The sequence below is a fragment of the Lichenostomus cassidix genome, chromosome 6 (genome assembly GCF_008360975.1).
Source record: "Lichenostomus cassidix isolate B80296 chromosome 6, HeHo_3.0, whole genome shotgun sequence".
Classification (NCBI taxonomy): Eukaryota; Metazoa; Chordata; class Aves; order Passeriformes; family Meliphagidae; genus Lichenostomus; species Lichenostomus cassidix.
In genome coordinates, this window is record NC_139487.1 from 1,998,221 (window position 1) to 2,003,574 (window position 5,354).

At 43.9% G+C, this 5,354-nt stretch overlaps 1 long non-coding RNA gene across 1 annotated transcript; it reads right to left on the minus strand.

The window, feature by feature from the left end:
- Positions 1-795: 795 nt before the first annotated feature.
- On the minus strand, positions 796-4,143 carry LOC146435033 (uncharacterized). The gene is made up of 3 exons (XR_014853057.1): positions 3,590-4,143; positions 2,217-2,486; positions 796-1,008 (listed from the first exon to the last, which is right to left on the minus strand). It is a non-coding gene; the product is annotated as an uncharacterized LOC146435033 (long non-coding RNA).
- Positions 4,144-5,354: the final 1,211 nt, after the last annotated feature.

Consider the following 5,354-nt stretch of genomic DNA (forward strand, 5'->3'; position numbering starts at 1 on the left):
CTCAAAGCCAGGAATTTCTTCCCAATATCCCATCTAAATCCTCCCATTTTCAGCCTAAAGCCATTCCCTGTGTCCTGTCATCCATCCCTTGTCCTCAGACCCTCTCCAGCTCTCCTGGAGCCCCTTTAGGCACTGGCAGGAGCTCTGAGCTCTCCCTGGATCCTTCTCCTCTCCAGATGAACACCCCCAGCTCTCCCAGCCTGTCCCAGAGCAGCTCCAGCCCTGGAACATCTCCATGGCTCCTCAGGGTTATCCCCAGCAGCTCCATGTCCCATCCTGTCCCTCTCAGCCCCTCATGGCCTTGAGAGCAAAGAACAGCCTGGGAGAGCCTTGAGAAGCCAAATTCAACCCAAAGTCCCATCTGCAGACCAACCTCAGGCTGCAGGAGATGTTTGCAAAGCCACCCAGGATGGCTCCTGCCTTCCAGAGCCTTTGTGCTGCTCTGCTGCTTCCCAGCTGGAAAAAAGTCTGGAGAATGGCTCCAAGGGTTCCCTGGCACTGCTCTGGGGTGACAGCCTTGTCCCCAGTGCCAGCCCTGGAGCAGGGATGGAGCACAGCAGTGTTGTCACCCTGGGGGTGTGTGACACCAGGGGATCCCATCCCTGCCATGGCCTCACTCACCCAGCAAGCTCAGAAATCTCCTGGAAGCCACAATTCTCCATCAAACACATCAGATGCCTGCTTAGCACAACAAATCAAACCACAGTCTGCGTGGCACGGCATAAACATGACATATTTTGAAGTTTCTCTGAGAAAAATACAAGTGAAGAGCCCAGTGATTTAATTTTAGGCATGTTCTATTTTTTGCTGTGGAGGAAAAAGCAAATCGCCAGAGCCAACATCAAAAATAGCATCTAATCTACTTTCAAAACAGTAAAAAAATTCCAAATAATTAGAGCAGGGTTGCACAGGAATCGTTAGAGAAATCAATATCCAGCACCAGTAAAGTGTCTACAAAATACCAGATGGTCACTAGTAAAATCCAGAACGTGAGAACTCCAATTCTGCCTGTAAAGGGAAAAAAAAGAGATGAGTGTGAATTTTCCTTGGGGGAAGACAAAACTGATCGAAATTAAATTCGGCAATTTGGTGATGAGCTTGTTTTGCTAATCAATATGTGAGCAGAAGGGCTGGGCTGTGGGGTGGGCAGGAATCCCAGGGGGAATGGCCAAGGCTCTGCTCCTCATCCCTGAGCATCACAGGCCAAGGGCTCCTCCTGCCTCCACTGCACTGCAGAGACAGAGCTGAGCTGGGCAGGCAGGAATTGGGGCATGAATTCCTCAAAATTGGAGTTTGAAGAGGGAGGAAGGAAGGGAAAGGAAAAAGGGGAAAGGAAATGAAAGGAAATAAGGACAGGAAATTGAGGCATGAATTCATCAAAATCTGTGTTTGAAGAGGAAAGGAAAGGAAAGGAAAGGAAAGGAAAGGAAAGGAAAGGAAAGGAAAGGAAAGGAAAGGAAAGGAAAGGAAAGGAAAGGAAAGGAAAGGAAAGGAAAGGAAAGGAAAGGAAAGGAAAGGAAAGGAAAGGAAAGGAAAGAAGGAAAGGAAAGGAAAGGAAAGGAAAGGAAAGGAAAGGAAAGGAAAGGAAAGGAAAGGAAAGGAAAGGAAAGGAAAGGAAAGGAAAGGAAAGGAAAGGAAAGGAAAGGAAAGGAAAGAGGAAAGGAAAGGAGAGAGGAAAGGAAAGGAAAGGAAAAAGGAAAAGGAGAGGAATGGAAGGGGGGGAAGTGAAAAGGGAAAAAAGGAGAAAAAGGAAAAAAGGAGGGAAAGGGAAAGGGAAAGGGAAAGGGAAAGGGAAAGGGAAAGGGAAAGGGAAAGGGAAAGGAAAAGGAAAAGGAAAAGGAAAAGGAAAAGGAAAAGGAAAAGGAAAAGGAAAAAACAGGAATAACAAGCATAGAATCACAATATCCCAGAATAACTCAAGTGGCCAAAAGGAAGCTCTACAGGCCGTGGCAAAACTGGAAATCACAACTCTGTTCTTAACAGATATTTTAGGGGAATTTTAACATTTAAATTTTAATTGAAACTGAAGATTGAAATTTAAATTTATGGGGAATTTTAAAACTGAAGCAGATTTGTGACTCCATAAAGAGGAGATCACATCACAAACATGATCAGTTTGGCCTGAATTTTTGGTTGGTTTTGTACCTGGATACCACCCTGAGTGATCTGAACCAGCCAAAATTGCTATTATTTCAACTAAGGAATAACTTCCTTACCTGGACATTCAGAGCTGCAGAAATGAAGAAATGCCAAACACACTCCCAATAAGAACTGGGCAGATCTATGAAGAAATGAGATAATTTTCACAGTTTTATGTTTCTGTCAGGTTCTGAGGCACTGAGGTCACCTATTGCACAATTCCCAACTCTTGGCTTCAGTGCAGAAAATCTGCAGAGGCATTAATGAAGTAATTTCTCCTCCATGAATCAAGTCATTGAAACAGTCAATGGCTGCATTTGTGGATGTCAGGAGTGTTGAAAACCATGCTGGACAGCAAATATGGATTAAAATTACAAAGCATGCAATGATAAATTTGTTTTGAGCTGTATTTTATCTCTCCCATCTCTTGGACACCAGAATTTCTGCTATTGCAACAAAACTGGAAATCCTGTTAAACTAACAGTGACTGAATGTGGCTGTGCAGCTCCAATACACCACAGCAACCTACAGAGGGGTGATATTTCACCTTGAATTCATTTAAAATCAAGTGGCTGCATGACATCACTCTGACATTCCCTCAGATAGCCACAGCCAGCTGATGTCACACCCAGCTGCAAGGAAATCTGTCAAAATGGATTAGCTCATATTTTTTTATCTGGGCAGCTATCACATGAAGTCAAAGAGAAAACAAGCTCTGCTGAAAGCAAACATCCCCATTTTTACAGTCTCAGAAGGGACAGGACGAATTATTTATAATGCTGCAGTTCTGACATGCAGGCAAGACCTTTCTCTTCAGACTTTAGGAAAGAGAAAACAAGGAAAGCATTAAAAAGCAGCTTATTTTCAAGTCTGCACAAATTCCAGTTTTGTAGGTGTACAAGCCAGCGTTCCCAGCAGGCTGAGATTCATAATTCTGCCTGGAAATGGACTTTAAAACCATTTGTTTTCATGTGTAAATGGTGAGAGCTTGGGGAAAACCAGCAGATTCCTCTTTTGGGTGGTTGTTTTCCCAGACTCTGTTCCCATCCCTCTTTTCCCAGTCCCACTGTGGGTCACACACACACAAATACTAGCACCTCTCAAATTTGCATTTCACCTGAGCCTGAGAGGCCAAAGGCAGTGCCTTTGCAAGCCTGGAGTCACTCAGGAGGGTTTGATCCTCTGTCCCACGGCTTGAAATAACAAATTACACATTGTGACACATCTAGCTGTGGTGTGGCATCTTCTCAGCCCTCCTTGGCCACTCTGTGAGCCCAAAAATGCCTTGATAAGCAGAGCCTGAGCTAAGCTCTGACTTACCAGAAACACCGTTTGATCCCAGGAATCTGAGCTGTTGGGAATTCCCTTTGGAAAGCTCTTTTTCTTGCCTGGATAACAACACAATTGGAATATTATTTTCACCATCAAACTTTCAAAGGAAGCCACCCACCTGAGTTGTGGCCAGGATGGAAAACAAAGAGGACTACAGTCAACTCTCTTGTGACCCTGCAAAAGTTCCTACAGCAAAAATTTCTGTCTGGCTTTTGGGGCAAAAAGAATTTTAAAAGGTTGAAGTGCTTGTTGGGGCTGCCCGAATGAACCTTTTAGGATTTGAGGCACTTTGTGGGCAAAGCTGGGAGCTCCTGGGTGGGACTGTGGAGTTCCACTGAACTGCTGGGGGTGCAGAGAGAACCTGAGAGGAGGGTGGATGAACCAGAAGGATTTATCCACCTATTTGAGACACCAAAACAGCCTAAAATTCCTCGTGTAAAGCTTTCCAGGGACTTGCATTCCAAAATTCCAGGGACTGTCGGGTTGGCAGCAGATTTGGGGGGAAAAGGCATCACTGAAAGAATGAATTCACCTGATAATTAATTCCCCCGCGCGGCAGCTAAAGCAGGCGATGGGCTGCGGCGATTTAGTGTTAATTACCGGCAATTAAATGCTCAAGCCGCGTGTTTAATTGCTGCATTGGCCGGGCAGGGACACTGACCCAGGGCTGCTCACCTTGGATGGATGCTCTGCGTGTTGAGGATGGATTTCCTGATTCCCTGAACAGGATAAAGCACAGTTTGCTGGTGGGGAAAGATCCAAAATCCCTCAGGGGTATAAAATACCACCCAGAGCGTGCTGAACTTGCAGAATTTTTGGATCTCTCACTCCCCCAAAGTGTGAAACTGTCCCTGTACGGATGACATCCTAATTGCAGGAGATTCCCACTAATTCCTCCTAATTGCAGGAGGAAGGGAGGGGAAGCAGCAGCAGGATGGGAAGCATTGCTTGAAGCAGAAGTTGAAATTTCACCTGGAAAGTGTCAAGGATCAAGTAGAAAAGTGAAATCTTTGGCTCCCTGGGGAAATCACAGACAGCTCGGGAGGGTCTCGGGACACTTTAAGTAAAATAAACAAATAAAGCTGCCTAAATCAAAGAAAGAATTACAATAATTAATGGGAATTTTGGTGTATTGGAGGAAACTTGTGCCCTGATTTTGTATCATTTCTCGCCCATTTTACACACTTTGCAAAAAGGAAACTGTGGGAGTGGAACTCAAACAGGAGGAGGCAGTCAAAGCCCTCATATGGGAATTACAACCTCAGAGAGAAAGGGAGGAAAAGATATTTTCAAATTCCAAGCTCTATTTCCAAACTGCAATAAAAAAGTCAGGATGACCAATGTATTCTCTCAGAAATGTACATTTACACACAATTTTGGTGATTTCTCCATAAACCAGCACTACACAATCTACTTAAATGGGATATCTTGGAACAGAAAAGTCTCCTATGTTCCTACAATCATACTTAGTTACAAAGGTAAAACCTTTGATCAACACCTTACCTTTCATTTTGCATGATACAAAGGTTTTTAAAGTTTTCAAGTCTAATTCTCATTTAGCTCAATGTGATTTTTTTTTTTGTTCCTTGAAGCACTCTTTGGAGCACAAAACAATTAAAACAGTTTTTAAAAAATCTACACTTGGTACAGACACAGACAACAATTCTGTTTAAATGTTTACAGAAACGAAGCTTGTAGGTAAAATAAAGTGATCAAAAATTAACTTCTGGCCACAGAAAGTGCCACATGTCATTTTTGGTTTTGAGCAAACACCAAAGTGCACTTCTGTGGAGAAAGGGACTCCAGGCTTTTGTGTCACCATGGATTCTTGGATCTCAGCCTTTAATCTGAGGAGCCACTCGAGTGGTGAGAACTATGGACAT